This window comes from Hemitrygon akajei, chromosome 9 (assembly GCF_048418815.1).
Source record: "Hemitrygon akajei chromosome 9, sHemAka1.3, whole genome shotgun sequence".
NCBI lineage: Eukaryota > Metazoa > Chordata > Chondrichthyes > Myliobatiformes > Dasyatidae > Hemitrygon > Hemitrygon akajei.
The window spans coordinates 21,793,944-21,815,673 of record NC_133132.1 but is presented as its reverse complement, the minus strand read 5'-3'; the positions used below and the strand labels follow the sequence as shown (position 1 = coordinate 21,815,673).

The window sequence follows — 21,730 nt, the reverse complement described above, 5'->3', positions numbered from 1 at the left end:
AAGTAACAAGCAGGGTGGTGAAAGGAGAGTCAGTGGATGTCATTTACTTGGGACTATCAGAAGGCATTTGATAAGGTGTCACTTGAGGCTGCTTAACAAGATAAAATCCTATGAAGTTACAGAAAATACACTGGCATGGATAGTGGAATGGCTAACAAGCAGTAGGCAGAGAGTGGGAATAAAGGGGGCCTTTTCTAGTTGGCTGCTGGTGACTAGTGATGTTCCTCAGGGGTCAGTATTGGGACCGCTGCTTCTCACATTGTCAATGATTTAGATAATGGAATTGGTGGTTTTGTGGCAAAGTTTGCAGATGATATGAAGATAGATGGAGTAGTAGATAGTATCAAGGAAGCAAAGCAATTGCAACAGGACTTAGGAAGAATGGGCAAAAAAGTGGCAGATGTTGGGAAATGTATGCTGATGCATTTTGGTAAAAGGAGCAAAAGTGCAGACTGTTACCCAAATGGGGAGAATGTTCAAACATCAGAAGTGCAGAGGGACTTAGGAGCCCATGTGCAAGACTCCCAGAAGGTTAATTTACAGGTTGAGTCAGTGGTAAAGGCAGGAAATGCAATGTTGGCTTTTATTTCAAGGGGAATAGCTTTATCTCATTGTTATCATATTCTAAGACACTAGTTAGGCCACACTTGGAGTATTGTCCACAGTTCTGGGCCCCATATCTCAGAAAGGATGTGTTGTCATTGGAGAGAGTCCAGAGATTGTTCACGAGAATGATTCTGAGAACGAAAGGGTTAACATACAGGGAGCGTTTGGCAGCTTTGCGTCCGTACTCACTGGAATTCAGAAGAATGCGGGGAGCTCTCATTGAAACATACCGAATGTTGAAAGGACTAGAGAGGGTGGATGCAGAGAGAATGTTTCCTAAGGTGGGGGTATCCAGAACTAGGGCACAGAGCCACAGAATTACGGGGTGACCCTTTAGGACAGAAGCAAGGATTTTTTTTTAGCCAACGTAGTAAATCTGCAGAATATTCTGCCACAGACTGCGGTGGAAGCCAGCTCTAAAATTTTCAATCACAACCAAGAAAAATCTGCAGATGCTGGAAATCCAAGCAGCACACACACACAATGCTGGAGGAACTCAGCAAACCTGAGTTGGCTTCAGTCCTGATGAAGGGTCTCAGCCCAAAATGAAAACTGCTCTTTTCTATGGCCGCTGCCTGGCCTGCTGAGTTCCTCCAGCATTTTGTATGTGTTGTGCTCTTATTTTCAATATGGCAAAACAATCCAAAACAAGTCAGAGTAGCATGAACACAATTTGTAACTGAGACACAAAAGGAATTTAGCACAGGTGAAAACAAAACGGAAATTTGAGGAAAAGACCTTACGTCAGGATACTCAATAAGGTCCAAATGGAGGGGAAAAAAATTATGTACAGAAGTTGGAGGCCTGATGTCTGAGCGTCTGGGCTACAGAATGGAGGCTGGAGACTGATGTCTGAGCGTCTGGGCTACAGAATGGAGGCTGGAGACTGATGTCTGAGCGTCTGGGCTACAGAATGGAGGCTGGAGACTGATGTCTGAGCGTCTGGGCTACAGAATGGAGGCTGGAGACTGATGTCTGAGAGTCTGGGCTACAGAATGGAGTGTGGAGACTGATGTCTGAGTGTCTGGGCTATAGAATGGAGAATGGAGGCTGGAGACTGATGTCTGAGCGTCTGGGGCCAAGAACTAGAGGCTGGAGACTGATGTCTGAGCGTCTGGGCTATAGAATGGAGGCTGGAGACTGATGTCTGAGCGTCTGGGCTATAGAATGGAGGCTGGAGACTGATGTCTGAGCGTCTGGGCTACAGAATGGAGGCTGGAGACTGATGTCTGAGCGTCTGGGCTAGAGAATGGAGACTGATGTCTGAGTGTCTGAGCTACAGAATGGAGGCTGGAGACTGATGTCTGAGCGCCTGGGCTATAGAATGGAGGCTGGAGACTGATGTCTGAGCGTCTGGGCTACAGAATGGAGGCTGGAGACTGATGTCTGAGCGTCTGGGCTAGAGAATGGAGACTGATGTCTGAGTGTCTGAGCTACAGAATAGAGGCTGGAGACTGATGTCTGAGCGTCTGGGCTATAGAATGGAGGCTGGAGACTGATGTCTGAGCGTCTGGGCTACAGAATGGAGGCTGGAGACTGATGTCTGAGCGTCTGGGCTAGAGAATGGAGACTGATGTCTGAGTGTCTGAGCTACAGAATGGAGGCTGGAGACTGATGTCTGAGCGCCTGGGCTATAGAATGGAGGCTGGAGACTGATGTCTGAGCGTCTGGGCTACAGAATGGAGGCTGGAGACTGATGTCTGAGCGTCTGGGCTAGAGAATGGAGACTGATGTCTGAGCGTCTGGGGCCAAGAACTAGAGGCTAGGCCTGGAGGTGGCCTGTCCAGCAGCTGGAGGCCCTTGTGTGTGTACGAATGGGAAAGAAGTTTGTTGCTGCTGTTGTTGTCATTGCTCGTACTGCTCTGCCAAGCATTGAGGGCATGTGGTGACACCTGTAGCTGACCCAAACTCATCCTTAGGTCTTGTTGGTTGTTAACACAGGTAACACACTTCACTATATGCTTCAATGTATATTTGATTAATTATTGAATCTGAGGTTCTCAGTCCAGAGGAGGCCAGAATCTAAGGAGATATACAAAGATGAAGAACTTTCAAACAATGAACTGCTGCCATGAAGATGGTGCTACAGGATTATTGGCAGAGCTGTGGATGAGCCAAAGGCCATGGTGAGTTGGAGGAAAAGCTGGGGAGTTTTGGAAAAATCAAGAACAGAAGAAAGCCACAAGGATTACAGTAAGGTGAAGGGTATGGAAGTAGCAGTAGGAGAGGAATGGGGTATGTAGCCCAGTTGTGGTTTGTGTAGGATGACAAGGCTACAGTCCATTCAGCAACAAGACAGGGAGGGAGATTCTTATGAAACACACACTCTTTCCTTTTAAGTACAGATCCCAGTTAGCAGTGTCCACATAGCTTGCATACCAATGATTACTACAACCAAAGACTTGGTTTGGTGGGAAAGGAAATATTACAACAGTGAAAATACTAATTATCGTGACATGGAAAAACCAGGCTCAAAAAACACAGGGCACAGAGAAGTAAAACATTACAGAAGTTATCCATTTCGGCTTACTATGGTCCAGTCAGCTTCTGCGTGAGCTTCTCCAAAAGCCAGTCTAAAGAGACTACACAAAGCTGTGGGACATCAAGATTTGTAAAAGGATGTTAGAATTGAAGTAGCAACACCACGAAGATAGAGTTTTCCAAAGGTGAAGAAAGCAGTTTTATAAGTGAATCAGGGCTGCTTTCTCTATTTAGAAATGTGATTAGTATGGGAATAACTTCAGCTCCCAGTAACAACCTAGCAAGCCAAAATGATTGGTTGACCAAAAATAACCGCCACTTCTGTTTTGCTTGTGGTTCAATACATCTGTCACTGAATCCCAATTTCAAGCCAATTATGTTACAGGCAATTGAAGCCAAGTACTCCATTTTAATCCTACTCTTTGTCCAACAACAAATAACCATTAGGTGAACCAGCTCATCATGAAAATGGCAATGAAAGATTTGATCTTACTGTTTGGCCGATGGATTCTTATGCACATGACCAGCCAGCATCTTTCTAACCAGATGGCCCCAGTTCCAGTCCACATTCCTGCTTTTGCAAGAATAACCTCTGAAGGCTGAATGGATTCTGCTTTGTGAATTCTTGGGGACAGTTGAGGACCATCAAGCTTCTTTAGAAGCTAATAGAAACTGCTCAACCTTCCACAACTACACTCCAGAACCTCGGTCACTCCAACCTCAATAGCTGAGCTACAGTGTGCAAATGACACTGAAGGTTTATGTTCTCAGAGACAGAGCTCCTTGCCAAAGTCTACTCCCTTACCGAAGTATAGGAAAGCATGGGCCTCATGCTCAACATCTGCACATCTATGGTTTTCTAACAACCCATCCCTACCGTACAACACTGACCTCTAAGTAAAGGTTCACAGTGAGATCCTGAACCACTCCCTTTGACTCAATGTGCCTTCGATGGGAGCCACATCTCAATAAGTATAATCTAAAGAAAAAGATATTTTAATATCAAAACTACGGTGATTTCTGCCCTCCTGTGCTTCTGAGACCTAGGTTGCCCACAGCAACACCTCAAGCCCTTGGAGAGTAACTAACAAATCACTGGAAGTATAACGTCACTGTCTTATCCCAGACCAACATTTACATGCCCAACCCCAGACAGGGAGAAGGAATACAAGGGAAAGCCTCTTTTGTGTAGGGAGGGGGAAGAGAACCTCTGGCTGAAATACCGACCAATCTCTCTCTAGCCCACAAGAGAAGTATTTAGGATGCATTGGTGGCATCAAGCAAGCCTGCACCCGGTTGAAAGAGGACAAACTACCTACCAGCTGCTATTGCAAAAGCCCCTCGTGCCCTATCTGAGGGGCGCCTGCTGGTCCTATAATGGCATCAGTCAACTCAGGACCCAGAAAAATGGACAATGCAAGTCATTTTGAGATCGAAGGACTGCTAAACAAATACATGAACAAATAATATTGATCGCTGAGTGAAGGCTACCTCTCAAATGGAAATGAGTCACTCACCAACTCTTCCACTAATTTAGTACTCAGTATCCTTGTGAATGTTTAATCCCCTGCTCTCATTTTCTACACTTCAGCTGAATCAATGTTGGGCTCCAAGATACTAACTGGGTACTCAAGACTTTGAGGAACAGTATTCTGCATCTCCTGTTCATGGAATCGCTAACTTCTGATTGTTAATGACCTTAAATGATCTTAAGCTTATAAGCCACTTGGTTCTTCCCACTAATAAGAAAATGTTTCTCTTCTCTGTCATGGGATGAAATCACGTTCAGCTAACATCAGCTTCTTTGGTGCCATCTTTCATTGGTCCTATTATGGATTTATTGAGTATGCCCACAAGATAATGAATCTTATGGCTATACGTGGTGACATACGCATTTTGATGATAAATTTACTTTGAACCTCTGCTGTTAGACTACACCGACAGTGCAGACACAGACTTCCTTCCGGGTCTTGTCCATCTCAATAGCAGCTAAGACCCGGAAGGAAGTCTGCGTGAAGAGAATAATGTTTCCGGACCTGGTGTTTTGTCCAGATAATGTCCTTATTTAATAGCTGACATCCAACTGCAGAAAAGCTGTCAGCTATTAAATGAGGCTATTATCTGGACAAAACACCAGGTCTAGAAACATTATGCTCTTGCCACTTATTAACTCCAGTTAATAAGACATTAAACTTTCCAAAAAATATCAGGCAGAGGCAAAGCAATCAGACCCATGCTTATATCATTATCCACTGAGACCATACATCTGTACTCTACTTTCCTAACATGCGCCTTGGCTCACTCAATACTTTGTGCTCATAGTCTCCAGTCCACATTCCTGTCCAGACTATGATGCCAATCTACCTGCACGTCGTTTACATCCCTACATCCCCTCTTTACTGCAGCTCCTCGGGCAGCACATTCCAGGCACCTACCTACCTCATGTCAAAAAAGATCCTCATAAATCTCCTATAAACGTTCCCGTTTTACCTTGAACCACTGTGAAGCAACAAGACAGCAACATGGAAATGTACAGCACAAGAGGTCATTCAGTCCTTTGCGTGCATTTCTGCATATAAAGGAGCTACTTAGGTTAAACACTCTTCTGTCTGTAGCTTTGTTGGTTACAGATCGTCAAGTGCTCATCTACATATTTACAGTCGGCCCTCCTTATCCGCGGGGGACTGGTTCCGGGACGCCCCACGGATGCCAAAATTTGCGGATGCTCAAGTCCCTTATTTAACATGTATCAGTGCAGTGGTCTTTAGGACCCAGCGGAACCCTGGACTTTATTTAACATGTCTCAGTGCGGTGGACACTAGGACCTGGCAGCGCAGCTCTGAATCTGCCGTGTTTCTGTTCACGAAAATAATCACGATCGCGATTGAAAATAAGGTGGAAGTAATAAAGCGATCGGAAAGAGGTGAAACACCATCAGTCATTGGAAAAGCGGTAGACTACAGTCGGTCAACAATCGGAACAACTTTAATGGAGAATGTGAAAGGCCCTGACCCGATGAAAGTTACATTTATTACTAAGCAACGCAGTGGTTAAATTAGTGAAATATGTATGTTTAAGTGTTTTATATGCATAGACAGGTAAAATATGTACTATATACTAAGAAAAACGCTTGACTGAGGCTAAATAATACCGGATGTACCTGTTCCGACTTCAAATCCGACTTAAAGACAGACTCAGGAACGGAACTCATTCATAACCCGGGGACTGCCTGTACTTTTAAGTCATTTCTAGTTTACTTATAATACCTAATACAATGTAAATGCTATGTAAATAGTTGTTATACTGTATTGTTTAGGGAATAATGGCAAGAAAAAGAGTCTGTACATGCTCTAACAACGAATGCTGGAGAGAGAACTTGCGGGTTTTCCTGATCCGCGGTTGGTTGAATCCACGGATAAGGAGGGCCGACTGTACCTCACTCTCAGACAGCAAACTCTAGGCCTCAATCGCTCAGTGAAATTATTGTTTCAGCTCCCTCTAATCCAGTCAACGTTAATCTGTACCCCTTGGTTCCTGCCCTCTGCTAAGAGAAATGGATCTTTTCTGCTTACCCTCTCTACACATTAAACTCCTTGCCATTCTCCCTTGTCCCAAAAATAATCACAAGTCAAAGTTCTCCTGAACTGCATTCCTCCAACTCTAGCAACATCTCCATGAATCACCTTCTCACTCTGCCAACTGCTGCCAGATCCTCTTTGGTGAGGCAACCCAAAACAGACACTCCCATATTCTTCTTCACGTTCACTTCCTGCTGATTTGGGTGAGCAGAGTTATATCTGGCTCCTGGAGCTGAGGCTACACTTCGGGGAGATCAGTACTACACTCCTACTAAAGCCAATGTATCCTAACAGCAGAGCGGCCAGATCTGTGTAAAATACCCCAGGAAGTTTTCTATTTTCTCATGGATTGGCAGGAAAAACAGCTTTATCGGCAAACAACACAATGATCTTAAATGGAGTGCTGGAGGATTTCATCAGAGGGGAACTCGGGCAAGAATGAAAGGAAATACTGCCACCTTTCTCATCACCTGCACTTGTGTGTGTACAATTAGAATCACTGACATGTTGTGAAACGTGTGGCAGCAGAACAACGTAATGAACGACGTAAATAAATAGTGCCAAGGAGCAACGAGATAAGAGATCGTGGACCATTCAGTAATCTTAGTAAACATTCTTTTCACTAAAAGTAGACAAAGCAAAATCAATAAATGGCACAGCAGTTTATGCCTGGGTTCCTGAACATGAAATTTGTGCCCACTGAAAATGCCTTTGCAGAACATGTCTCTATCTCAGGGTTAAGAAGGTGGAGTGACACATCTCACAGGCCAGGCAGAACTAGAGGGAACAGTGTAAGATGACCCCACTTCATACCTGCTCCCTCGTTTTTTTTTACACAGATCTGGTTTTCATTTGAAATGAAAATGTCCAACTACGGTTGTTTAAAGGGGGGGGGGGGACGACACAGAGCACCTGGATTTTTACATGGAGTCGTGGCAAGATAGAATTTAATCAGGGTAAAATATTCTTCCTCAGACTTCCTGTAATCCTGTCACTCACCTTTAAACACATCCTCTAGATTTAAATACCTCAAAGTAGATCTACATTTACTTCACAGTTTACAAGTCAGGTATATTTTCAAATGGGGCAAAAGTGTTTGAAAGAGTGTTTGAAAGTGTTAGGGTATCCTTGGACAGGGCCTCAAGAACTTGCTACAACTCGCAGGATGCCTCTGAATGAAGAGAGTTTGCTGGTTCAGCCCCATGTGTCCAGGAGACAGAAACCTGGAATACTAAAGCAAACTCACTTCAGTACAATCTGGCCATCAACTGGAAAAAATCGGGGCAAGTGTGTTAGCAAGTCATCCCACACACAACTCAGATCACTTCGCTGCCCCTCTGGCGCCATCTACTGTCACGTTTCTTCGCTGCCCCTCTGGCGCCATCTACTGTCACGCTTCTTCGCTGCCCCTCTGGCGCCATCTACTGTCACGCTTCTTCGCTGCCCCTCTGGCGCCATCTACTGTCACGCTTCTTCGCTGCCCCTCTGGCGCCATCTACTGTCACGCTTCTTCGCTGCCCCTCTGGCGCCATCTACTGTCACGTTTCTTCGAATGGCATTTTTTGTCATCTCATAGAAACAGAACTCTACAGCACATTACAGGCCCTTCAGCCCACAATGTTGTGCTGACCACGTAACCTACTCCAGAAACTGTCTAGCCCTCTATTTTTCTAAGCTCCATGTACCTATATAAGAATCTCTTAGAACGCATTCCACACACTCACCACTCCATGTAAAAAAAACTTACCCATGTCATGCCCTCTGTACCTACTTCCAAGCACCTTTAAACTATGCCCCCTCATGTTAGCCATTTCATCCTTGGGAAAAAGCCACTGGCTATCCACACAATCAATGTCCCTCATCATCTCATCCTCCAGCACTCCAAGGAGAAAAGGCTGAGTTCACTCAACCTATTCTCATAAGGCATGCTCCCCAATCCAGGCAACATCCTTGTAAATCTCCTCTGCACCCTTTCTATGGCTTCCACATCCTTCCTGTAGTGAGGCGACCAGAACTGAACACAGTACTCCAAGTGGGGTCTGACCCGGGTACTATTTAGCTGTAACATTACATAAGAACATAAGAGATAGGAGCAGGAGTTGGCCAATCGGCCCCTCAAGCCTGCTCCGCCATTCAACAAGATCATGGCTGATCCAATCTTAACTCTAGTTTTCACCGAATCCCACAAGGCAACAGTGCCAACCAACAGGGTACCATGCCACCCATTTTATTTTATTATTCATCCCGCCCAAACCCATGTGATCACCCGGGGAAAAAAACCGAGTTGCCAATTGAGGAGAAAAAATCTGGGAAATTCCTCTCCGACCCATCCAGGCTATCGAAAACTGGTCCAGGAGATCACATGGCTGATCTAAACCTAGCCTCATGTCCACTTACCTGCTCGCTCACCGTATCCCCTAATGCCATTATTATCCAGGAAAATGTCTATCTCCGTTTTGAATTTATTGAGTGTAGTAGCTTCCACAGCTCTCTGGGGCAGTAAATTCCACAGCCCCACTACCCTCTGAGTGAAGAAATTTCTCCGCATCTCAGTCCTGGAACAGCATCCCCTTATTTTAAGACTATACCCCCTAGTCCTAGTTTCACCCATCATTGGGAACATTCTCCCCGCATCCACCCGATCAAGCCCCTTCACAATCTTATACGTTTCAATAAGATCGCCTCTCATTCTTCGGAACTCCAATGAGTAGAGTCCCAATCTACTCAACCTCTCATCATACATCAACCCACCCATCCCCGGAATTAACCTAGTGAACCTTCTCTGCACTGCCTCGAGAGCCAGTATGTCCTTTCTTAAATATGGACACCAGAACTGCACGCAGTACTCCAGGTGTGGTCTCACCAATACCCGGTACAACTGCAGTAAGACCTCCCTGTTCTTATACTCCATCCCCCCAGCAATAAAAGCCAGCATTCCATTGGCCTTCTTGACCACCTGCTGCACTTGCATACTAACTTTTTGTGTTTCCTGCACCAGGACCCCCAGATCCCTTTGCACAGAAGCATTTTCCAGTTTCTCTCCATTTAGATAATAACTTGCTCTATTATTTTTCCTGCCAAAGTGCAAGACCTCACACTTGTCAGTATTATATTTCATTATATTATATTACCTCTTGACTCTTGAACTCAATCCCACAGTTGATGAATTCTAACACACATACACCTTAACAACACTCTCCTTAGAGTGTTATTTTTCACAAAGCCATTGCTAGCTCGATGCTCAGCCCAGCACAGATGGAACCCTAACCCTAATGAACGGAGCCAGCCGGATTCGAACCCGGGACCTTTGGCCTCGTAGTCTGGTGCACCACTGGCCAGCTACTGTCATGTTAAACAGAGACAAGTTCAAACCTGGGCAGCCACAAGACACCAAACCAGATCTGCATCATAATCTGCAACGCACAGCCATACTTATTGCCCACCCTACTCTTGCTCTTTCTGGTACAATAGAGAAGGGAATGCCAGAGGCAGCATCTGTGGTACCCCATGAGGAATATTTAATGACTCTGAGCCTGGAGTTTAGAAGAATGAGGAGGGATCTCATTGAAACGTATTGAATATTGAAAGGCCTAGATAGAGTACATATGAAGAGGATATTTCCTACAGTAGGGGAATCAAAAACCAGTGCACACAGCCTCAGATCAGAAGGATGTTCCCTTAGAAGAGAGATGAGGAGGAATTTCTTTAGCCAAAGGATTATGCATCTGTGGCAGCTGCCAGGTTTTTGATTAGCAGGGCTGTTAAAGGTTAGAGGGAGAAGGCAGGAGAATGGGGTTGAGAGAGATAATAAATCAGCCATGATCAAATGGCAGAGCAGACTCAGTGGGCCAAATGGTGCAATTCTGCTACTATGGCTTTTGAAACGAAGAGCGAAGCTGGTACAGCTACAAAGTGCACAGTGGTAAAAGTGACAGAAGTAGGTGTCCTCTCCTCAAAGTCCCCGGACATTGAAGTAAAAGGCAGCTCCAGAAATGCCCCCTGAGTGATAGACCGCTGCAGCAGGAGACAAGGCTGACGTACCTGCAGCCAGCTCCAGATACAGAGTGAATCATTCTCTTCTGCTTCCTCTCAAAGCCCAACATCGCAAACCCATCCTCAACCTGCTTATGTTCAGCATGACAGAACAGACTGCCACAAGTCCTGATCTCACTGGATCAGAAACACTAGGATGCAAGAGGCATTCAGCCAAGACAGTAAGAGTAACCCCACTTTCCTGCCCTGCGCCAACTCCATGACCAACTACGGTTGAAATATTAGCAACAGAAAAAATGCTGGAGGAAACCAGCAGGTCAAGCAGCATCCATGGAGAAGAATTAACATATCAACCCAAGGTGTCAAAGTCATAGAAAAGCACATCAGAAACAGGCCCTTTGGCCCATCTAGTCCATGCCAAAACCACTGAAACTGCCGACTCCCATTGACCACAGCCATACCCTCCATACCCTTACCATCTATTTCCTATCCAAACTTCTCAAACATTGAAATTGAGGTCACATAGAAACATAGAAAACCTACAGCACAATACAGGCCCTTCGGCCCACAAGGTTGTGCCAAACATGTCCTTACCTTAGAAATTACCTAGGGTTACTCATAGCTGTCTGTTTTTCTAATCTCCATGTACCTATCCAGGAGTCTCTTAAAAGACCCTGTCGTATCTGCCTCCACCACCATCGCTGGCAGCCCATTCCACACACTCACCACTCTCTGCATAAAAACTTTACAACACCTCTGTACCTACTTCCAAGCACCTTAAAACTGTGCCCTCTTGTGTTAGCTATTTCAGCCCTGGGAAAAAGCCTCTGACTATCCACACGATCAATGCCTCTCATCAGCTTAAACACCTCTATCAGGTCACCTCTCATCCTCCGAGGAGAAAAGGCCGAGTTCGCTCAACCTATTCTCATAAGGCATGCTCCCCGATCCAGGCAACATCCTTGTAAATCTCCTCTGCACCCTTTCTATGGCTTCCACATCCTTCCTGTAGTGAGGCAACCAGAACTGAGCACAGTACTCCAAGTGGGGTCTGACCAGGGTCCTATATAGCTGCAACATTACCTCTCGGCTCCTAAACTCAATCCCACGATTGATGAAGACCACTTGTGCTGGCAGCTCATTCCAAACTCTCATGACTCTAAGCGAAGATGTTTCCCCTCATGTTCCCCTTAAACTTCTCACCTTTCACCCTTAACCCATGACTTCCGGTTGTACTCCCACCCAAACTCAGTGGAAAAAGTCCTGCTTGCATTTATCCCATCTACACCCTCTCATAATTTTGAATACCTCTAACAACTCTCCTCTCAATCTTCTACGTTCCAAGGAATAAAGTTCTAACCTATTCGATCTTTCCTCATAACTTAGGTCCAACAGTCCCAGCAACATCCTGGTAGATTTTCTCTGTTCTCTTTCAACCTCATTTACAGCTTTCCTGTAGGTAGGTGAGTAAAACTGTACACAATACTCCAAATTAGGCCTCACCGATGTTCAACACAACATCCCACCTCCTGTACTCAATACTTTGGTTTATGAAGGGTAATGTTCTTTATGACCCTATCTACTTGTGACGCCGTTTCCAATGAATTATGGACCTGTGTTTTCAGATCCCTTTCTTCTTCCAAAACTCCTCTTCCATTCACTATGCAAGACCACCTGCCATTTTTCTAGCTAATCCAGATCCCACTGCAAGCCTTCCTTGCTGGTCACTACACCCCCCCCCCCCCCCACCACCCCCCAACCTTGCTGTCACGTGAAAAACTCCAAGATTGGTTAGACATGACCTACCACACACAAAGCCATGCTGACTATCCCTAATCAGTCCCTGTCTATCCAAATACTATATATCCGGTCCCTCAGAACACCTTCCAGTAACTTTCCCACTACTGATGTCAGGCTCACTGTTCCATGATTTCCTGATATATTTCTAGAGCCTTTTTTGAACAGCAGAACAACATTGGCTATCCTCCAATCCGCTGGCCCCTCACCTGCACTAACTGTGATTTAAATATCTCTGCTAGGACCCCAGTAATTTCTGCAGTTGCCTCCCACAAGGTCTGAGGGAACACTTCGTCAGGGCCTGAGGATTTATCCACTTCAATTTTCCAGCTCTCTAATCTGTGCAGGGTGAGGCAAAGCGGATCAACTGCTACAGACTCCGTGTCTGTCTCCTAAGTAAATTCAGAGGCAAATAATTTAACATCTCCCCGTCTCTTTTGGCTCCACACATAGGTCACCATTCTGATCTTTCCAAGGACCAATTCTGACCCTTGAAATCCTTTTACTTTTAACATACTTGTAGAATCCCCTAGGATCCTCCTTCACCTTGTCCGCTAGAGCAACCTCATGCCTTCTTTTAGCCTTCCTGAATTCTTTCTTAAGTATTCTCTTGCCTTTCTTGTATTCCAGAACCACCCCATTTGCTCCTACACCTGTATGCATCTGCTTTTTTTTCCTTAACCAGGGCTTCAATATCTCTTGAAAACCAAGGTTCTCTACATTTGTCATCTTTACCTTTTATTCTGACAGGCACATACAAGCTTTGCACTCTCAAAATGCTTCTGTTTGAAGGCTTCCCACTTACTAAATACACCTTTCCCAGAAAACAGCCTGTCCCGATCCACACCTGCCAGATCATTTCTACTACCATCAAAATCGGTCTTACTCCAATTTGGAATCATAACCTGCAGACCAGACCTATTTTTTTTTTTGCATATTTACTTTGAAACCTATGGCATTGTGGTCACCGGATGCAAAGTGTTCCCCCACACAAACTTCTGCCACCTGCCCTGTCTCATTCCCTAACAGCAGATCAAGTATCACACGCTCCCTCGTTGGGACTTCCACGTACTGATGAAGGAAACTTTCCTGAACACATTTGACAAACTCCATCCCATCTAGTCCTTCGACAGTATGGGATTCCCAGTCAATATGTGGAAGTTTAAAGAAACACCAGGTTGGATTTTATGTCAACTGTTTATTTTTCTCCATAGTTGCTGCCCGACCTGGTGAGTTTGTGCAGCAATTGTGTTTCTTGCTCGGGATTCCCAGCAACTGCAGAAATTTGTGTTTCCTCTACTGCAAACCTTCAGGCAGTTGGTTCCTGGTGAAGCAGTTCAAACCCATCTCACCCTGACCCTACAGGTTACTTTAAACCTGTGTACCCAAGCTTTCGACTCTTGCACTAGCCGTCACAGCTCCTCTGCAACCTCTCCAGTATAACAACTTTCTAGCAACGTCATCAGAGCTACACACAATAATCAAGAATTACTTGATCTCTGTTCTAATCAACGGCCTAGACCTGCTCTCATATTATGTCTGGTGTTTATAACGACACAGGAAGTTGCTATTCAGCCCTTCAGATCCATACCAGCTTACTATTCCCATCTGCATTTTGGTCCAGATGCTGTCTGACACACTGAGTTCCTCCAGCGATCAGTATCACGTGCAAAAGTGTGCAATCAATAATTACTTTGTCTTCCATTAATTATTTTTATTTTTTTATAATGTTGTGCTCCTTATCTAGATTGATTCCGGAATATTTGCAACTGAGACTTTAGAATCTATCAGCAGATTGGACTGGGTAGGGGAAAGAGGCAGCAAATGGGATGGTTAAACCAGCTGCCAAAATGGAGCAGAGCGTTTTTGGTCAGGCCTTTGATTACCGTAAACAGACTACAGAAAGAATTGAAGGCGGGCTCTGTCGTGGGCAAAGTACTGGAGAGTTTAACATCGGTAGCTGAGCGAAGAGCGCTGAGTAGGCTACGGTCAATTATGGAAAACTCTGAACATCCTCTACATAGCACCATCCAGAGACAGAGAAGCAGTTTCAGCAACAGGTTACTATCGATGCAATGCTCCTCAGACAGGATGAAGAGGTCAATACTCCCCAATGCCATTAGGCTTTACAATTCTACCGCCAGGACTTAAGAACTTTTTAAAAGCTATTATTAATGCTTTTTGAGATAGTGATTTAGATGCATATCATATTTTTTACTGAGTTAAGTATTGTATGTTATTAGTTTTGCTACAACAAGTGTATGGGACATTGGAAAAAAAGTTGAATTTCCCCATGGGGATGAATAAAGTATCTATCTATCTATCTATCTATCTAAGCCGAAAGGAGGAAACGACCAGGTGTCAGGAGTTCCTCTCCTCCAAAATGCCAATTTGAATGCAAAGCACATCAACTTAGATGGTTAACCACAGAAGTAAAGCAAAAACAGTATCAAGGCTAGTGGACAGTAACATTAGTTTCTACTCAAAATCCCTCTATTTGCTCATGTACAGTTGATCGAAAACGCAACTATACTACGCCTACAAGAACGTGTTGGAAGCCGAATAACTGCTGTGAACGACTCATCTCCTAACACAAGGCCATTCCAAAAACAACTAAAACCCTGAACTCTCCTCAGGACACAGCAATGAAGTCAGTGCAGTATGCATCACCTGCAAAACTAAGTGCAAGATGGACAGCGCAAAGCAACACTGCCATCTGCAGCTCCCCGCCGCATCACTCCAGGGAAGTTTATCACAGCCACATTCCCAGGACTCACTTGCACAACAGAAGCACAGTCAACAGGGCCGCACCAGTTCATCGGGGTGACGCAGGCTCAACCTAGAACAATTCGGCATTAACTACCACACATTTGGGCATTACCATGTGCACCGTTCATCGCACTTGGTATATATGACAGGAAACTCATCTGCAATACCAAAAAATAACAGAAATACGCCAACCTTTTCTCCACAAATCAGACTTGGTCCAGACGTTAAACCATCAGACTTCATCCAAAGTAACACAAACTCCCCCCCCCCTTACTCTTCAGCCCTGATGAAGGCTCTTGGCCCAAAATGTAAACTGTTTATTCATTTCCATAGATGCTGCCTGACCTGCTGAGTTCCCCCAGCATTTTGTGTGTGTTGCTCCAGATTTCCTCGTCCATCATGCCAGCAACCCCTTCTTCCTGACACTGACACCTTTCCACCACACACTATTCCCTACCCCAATCAACCACTGCCCACAGATTACCCACCACTGAATCCTCCTCTACCTTCTGCCACTGTCGCACATCCATTAACACCTCGCTCTGCAATTAATCCACCATAAGACCCCAATCATAAACTCCCAACAACTTCCCTGCACAGAACATCAATAACCCCTGAGCAACAACTGACACCCAATCAATAGCCCCTTCTTTCCACCAGTCATATTTCATCAGCCCCTCACCAATAACTCATTACGACCTTTGTAACCGTTCACACCTTCCACAGCCAGACATTCAATCCTTCATCAACCCTCCTCACCTCCCCGCCTTCCCTCGTCATTCACCCCTCCTCCACCCTCCCCATCATTCACTCCTCCTGCCCCGTCATTCACCCCTCCACCTTCACCCTCCCCATCATTCACTCCTCTACCCGTCATTCTCCTCCACACCGGCCTCATTCACCCTTCCTGCCCTGTCATTCACCCCTCCTCCACCCTCACTTGTCCCATTCACTCCTCCCCGGGTCACTGACCCCCTCCTCCACCCTCCCCTGTTACTCACCCCTCCTCCCCGGGTCACTGACCCCCTCCTCCACCTGCCCCTGTTACTCACCCTTTCCCCCACCCCCGGTCATTCACCCCTCCCCCTCCTCCCCGGGTCACTGACCCCCTCCTCCACCCGCCCCTGTTACTCACCCCTCCCCCTCCTCCCCGGGTCACTGACCCCCTCCTCCACCCGCCCCTGTTACTCACCCCTTCCCCCACCCCCGGTCATTCACCCCTCCCCCTCCTCCACCCTCCCCTGTTACTCACCCCTTCTCCCACCCCCGGTCATTCACCCCTCCCCCTCCTCCTCCTCCCCGGGTCACTGACCCCCTCCTCCACCCTCCCCTGTTACTCACCCCTTCTCCCACCCCCGGTCATTCACCCCTCCCCCTCCTCCACCCTCCCCTGTTACTCACCCCTTCTCCCACCCCCGGTCATTCACCCCTCCCCCTCCTCCACCCTCCCCTGTTACTCACCCCTTCTCCCACCCCCGGTCATTCACCCCTCCCCCTCCTCCTCCTCCCCGGGTCACTGACCCCCTCCTCCACCCTCCCCTGTTACTCACCCCTTCCCCCACCCCCGGTCATTCACCCCTCCCCGGGTCACTGACCCCCTCCTCCACCCTCCCCTGTTACTCACCCCTTCCCCCACCCCCGGTCATTCACCCCTCCCCGGGTCACTCATCCCTATCTTCCCTGGCGGGCACTGACCACATTAACCCAGCTCGCCGTATGTCTCAGTGAAACAGTCTCCTCTTTCCGCCTGGGCTTTTAGCCATCTTCTGAAGCGAGCGCTCTCAGAGCAGCGAGTGAACGCGGCGGGTAGCGGGCACCTCTCAGAGCCCCGGGACCGGCGTCGTTACCTGAAATGCCTCGGACTGCAGCCCGCAGCCCCGACACCGGCCTGTAAAGCCAACGGCGCCTGCTCACCGCCCTGAGTGGAGCACTCTGGGAAATGTAGTCCCGCAGCCCCGACACCGGTCTGCTCACCGCCCTGAGTGGAGCACTCTGGGAAATGTAGTCCCGCAGCCCCGACACCGGTCTGCTCACCGCCCTGAGTGGAGCACTCTGGGAAATGTAGTCCCACAGCCCCGACACCGGTCTGCTCACCGCCCTGAGTGGAGCACTCTGGGAAATGTAGTCCCGCAGCCCCGACACCGGTCTGCTCACCGCCCTGAGTGGAGCATTCTGGGAAATGTAGTCCCGCAGCCCCGACACCGGTCTGCTCACCGCCCTGAGTGGAGCACTCTGGGAAATGTAGTCCCACAGCCCCGACACCGGTCTGCTCACCGCACTCTGGGAGCCCATGGATTTCCGGGATTATAAACTCACCACCTCCCACTCTATTAAAGGGACCCTGCCCGGGGCTTAGGGCGGAAATAAAGCGCTGTCGGAGGAGCAGGACAGGTTAGCGAGGGCGTATGGCAGCTCTGCTCAGGAGCCGCTCCCCCACGTGGAGTGAGAGACGGTCCCGCCTGCCATCAGCTGGAGACAAACCTCCCACACTGGATACCTGCCTGCTCGCTAAAATGACCGGGGTTCAATGAAGATTGAACTGGTGTGGCTCTCCCAAACAACCCGGCTTTCTTACTGCAGGTTGGAGTGTCGGAGGGGAGGGGAGGGGAGGGGACGGTGAAAACAACATAGTTCACATCACAAGCGAAAGATGCTGGAAATCCGAGCAACACACGGGAGAAGCTCTGGGCAGGACTGTCTGATTTTAAATCCGTTTCTGGCAAGGACCGGAAAGAGCCCACAAAAGCTGGTGGCACCATCGACGGTCCATGTTTCAGTTCAACGCCCTTCCGGAGAGGTTTGGTTCAAGGGTTTCGACACGGGTAGAGGGCGAAGAACAGGGAGACAATGACAGAATAAGATAGTTAAAGAAAGGGATAAGGTTAGTCCTCAAACGGGGGATGAGAGAATCTGATGAAAGTAGATTGGGAACAAATGCTCGCAGTTTTTTAAAAAACGTTGACTATTGGCAGTCTTTTAACGTTAGTACGTTGCAGTAAAGCTGAAAACCGGGATGACGGGATTAGGAAATCTTGTGTGGCACAGTGGGTAAGAGTAGAGAAGTATTGTTGAAGGGTGTTGGTGAGGCTGATTTGGGAGTACAGGGGACCCAGTATCATGGGGTGGGGGGAATATATTCCTATTATTAAATCGCAATTTTCTGTAATGCCATACTACATCATCTGCATGTGGATCAATAAACAAGCTGGAAAAATTAAATTTTATGTTTTTTACTTTTTCTTCATAAATTCTATGAAAGACATGATCGGTGAATTCCATGAGGGAAAAGTTCTGTTACTCGAAATGGGATCACCCGTACTGTGTGTGCAGCTTTGGCCCCTCGTTTAATAACAGCTTTGGAGCCAGGCAAAGCCTCCCTCAGTCAAACTCAGCTGACAGCAAAGCCGAACAACAGCAACATTCCTCAATGTGAAGCTCAGAACCCCCGTGGACAGAGCAGAACCTCACTCCACTAATACTCCGGCATTGACATCAAAATCAGGCATGTTAAAAGGGAGATGGCTGGCTGAAGATGCACCTTCATTTGGAGGGGCAAACTGCAGGAGCTGTGCACCTGCATGGGGTGAGTTTCACTACTAAGAATGAACTGATTGCCCCAATATCCCTGAGAGACAAGTCAATGTGTTCTGACCCTCCAGCTTACTCAGAGATAGAACCAAGATGTACATTCCAAACTCAAACAACCAGGGCATCAAAGGGTATGGGGAGAAGGCAGGAGAGTTGGGTTGACTGGAAGAATTGGATCAGCCATGATTGAATGGTGGAGCAGACACAATGGGCTGAATGGCCTACTTCTGCTCCTATATCTAATGGTCTAACTTTGAAGAACCTTGATCCATGCCCCAGAGACAGAGAATTTTGTTGTCCTAGGCATTTTTGGGGTCAGAAAAGTCCCAATCCTTAGGCAAAGTAATGACTGTCTTTAATGTGCACATCCTTGACCCCATTCCACATCAAGCCTTCTGACCTGGGTTCACTACCATCCTGACAAATCAACAAGGCTTCATAACAAACAAAAAAATAAACAATTCCTATTATCCCTTGATGAAGTTCAGAAACTCATTTGGCAACTACTTCAGTCTTGAATTTACAACTACCTCCCACGCCTGGAATGAAGAAGTTCTGCCAGGAGATCTCAGAGAGGTCATAATTTTACCTTTCTTGAAGAAAGGACAAAAATTGAATGACTAACTGGCGTAGTCTTTGTGTTGTCTCAAACAGGTAAAGTCCATGTCAAGGTTGTCCTCATCTGCTGATTGGATGACTCCATAAATTTCTTTCTGTAAGTACAGTAGACATGATCTTCACAGCAGGATAAATGTATGGAGTGGCACTAACTGTATGATATTTTCTGATCTCATTTTAACCCTTGCTTTTATCAATCAAAAGGGATTGCAGAGAACCATTCTCAAACGTGACTGCCACAGGATCTTGTATTACTGCAAAATGCCGGGACGGAGAGTCCTTTGGTTGAGGGAAACCCATGTAATACAATTGTTTATTACCCAACTAGAATTATACAAAGCTAGGTGGCAGTGTAGGCTTAAAGTCTCAATCCTTCTTCCCATTTAGATAATAGTCCACACTATTGTTCCTTTCACCAAAATGCTTTATCGTACATTTCCCAGCACTGTAATCCATCGGCCACTTTTTTGTCCATTCTTTCAATTTGTCTGAATCCTGTTGTAATCACATTGCTTCCTCAGCACTACTGATTCTTCCACGTCTTTGTATTATCGGCAGACTTTGCCGCAAGGCCATCAATTCCATTATCTAAATCATTGACAATGAGAAAAGCAGCGGTCCCAATACTGACCCCTGAGGAACACCACTAGTCACTGGCAGCCAACCAGAAAAGGCCCCTTTATTCCCTCTCACTGCCTCCTGCCTGTCAGCCATTCCACTATCCACGCCAGTATCTTTCCTGCAACGCCATCAGATTTTATCTTGTTAAGCAGCCTCATGTGTGGCACATTATCAAGTAAATGACATCTGCTGCCTCTCCTTTGTTACCCTGCTTGTTACTTCCTCGAAGAACTCTTAACAGATCTGTCAGGCAAGATTTCCCTTTACAGAAACCATGCTGGCTTTGACTTATTTTATCATTAGTCTCTAAGTACCCCCAAAACCTCATCCTTAATAATAGACTCCAACACTTTCCCAACCAGTGAGGTTAGGCTACCTGGCCTACAATTTCCTCTTTTTTGCCTTCCTCCCTTCTTGAAGAGTGGAATGACATTTGCAACCTTCCAGTCCTCTGGGACCACGCCAGGATCAAGTGATTCTTGAAAGATCATGACCAATGCGTCCGTTATCTCTTCAGCAACCTCTCCCAGGACTCTGGGATGTCGTCCGTCCGGCCCAGGTGACTTATCCACCTTAAGATCTGTAACCTACCACTTTTTCCTTTGTAATAGCAACGTCACTCCCTGACACTCACAGACCTCTGGCACACTGCTAGTGTCTTCCACAGTGAAGGCTGTGTACCCATTAAATTCATCTGCCATTTCTTTGTCCCCCATTACTACTTCACCAGCATCATTCTCTAGTGATATCAACTCTTAACTCCCTTTTACTCTTTATATAACTTTAAAAAAACTTATGGTATCCTGCTTTATATCATTGACTAGTATGGCCCTTATAGCTTATTTAGTAGCCTTTTGTTGGATTTTAAAAGCTTCTCAATGATCATACAGGTATCCCCCGCTTTTCGAAAGTTTGCTTTACACCACTTCACTTTTACAAAAGACCTACATTAGTACCTGTTTTCGCTAACTGAAAGAAATCCGGAGGATTTTCACTTTTACAGAAAAAGGTGAAATGCGAAAAGTCTTTGTTTTGCAGCGAGCCCTCATAGAGGCAGCACGCACCCTGAGCGGCGAAGGTGGCGCCACCAAGCACCTTCCCCGGGAACTACAGTCAGCATCAAGCCGCCATAGCTTTGAACTGTGTCTGTGAGCATCTGTGCTTTATCTCGATTTATTTTGTGCATCCATTAGCAAGATGTGTCCTAAGGTATCAGAAAAGCCAAAGAGAGCTCGTAAGGGTGTTACACTTAGTGTAAAACTGGACGTAATTAAGCGTTTCGATTGTGGTGAACGAAATAAAGACATTGTGCGTGCAATGAACTTGCCTGCGTCCACCATCGTACTATTTACATGCAGAGAGAAAGAATCTTGAAAGCTGCCAATGTTACTATTGGTTCTGCTAGGAGCAAAGTGGTCACTTTTAATCGGCATCCAGTAATGGATAAAATGGAAAGTCTAATGCTTGATTGGTGTACAAAGCGTGGTGTTACTATATGTTAGTGTTATTTTAGGTCTTATGTGTTATTTGGTAGGTTATTTTTTGGGTCTGGGAAGACCTAAACATTTTTCCCATATAAATTAATGGTAATTGCTTCTTCGCTTTACGACATTTCGGATTACAAACGGTTTCATAGGAACGCTCTACCTTCGGATAGTGGGGGAAACCTGTACTTCCCA

General features: G+C 46.3%; 1 protein-coding gene across 4 annotated transcripts in view; it reads right to left on the bottom strand.

Annotated features, from left to right (window-relative positions):
• LOC140732915 (serine/threonine-protein phosphatase 4 catalytic subunit-like) overlaps positions 1-17,148 on the bottom strand; it is an 87,791-nt gene extending 70,643 nt beyond the window's left edge. The window contains exon 1 of one of the 4 annotated variants that reach the window (XM_073055609.1): positions 17,072-17,148. The gene's annotated coding sequence lies outside the window, so the exon portion shown is untranslated. Of the gene's footprint in view, positions 1-3,136; positions 3,198-3,978; positions 4,053-16,919; positions 17,049-17,071 lie in introns of those variants that run through there. The other 3 variants (XM_073055610.1, XM_073055611.1, XM_073055612.1) reach the window with 3 other exon arrangements.
• Between the last annotated feature and the right edge of the window lie 4,582 nt (positions 17,149-21,730).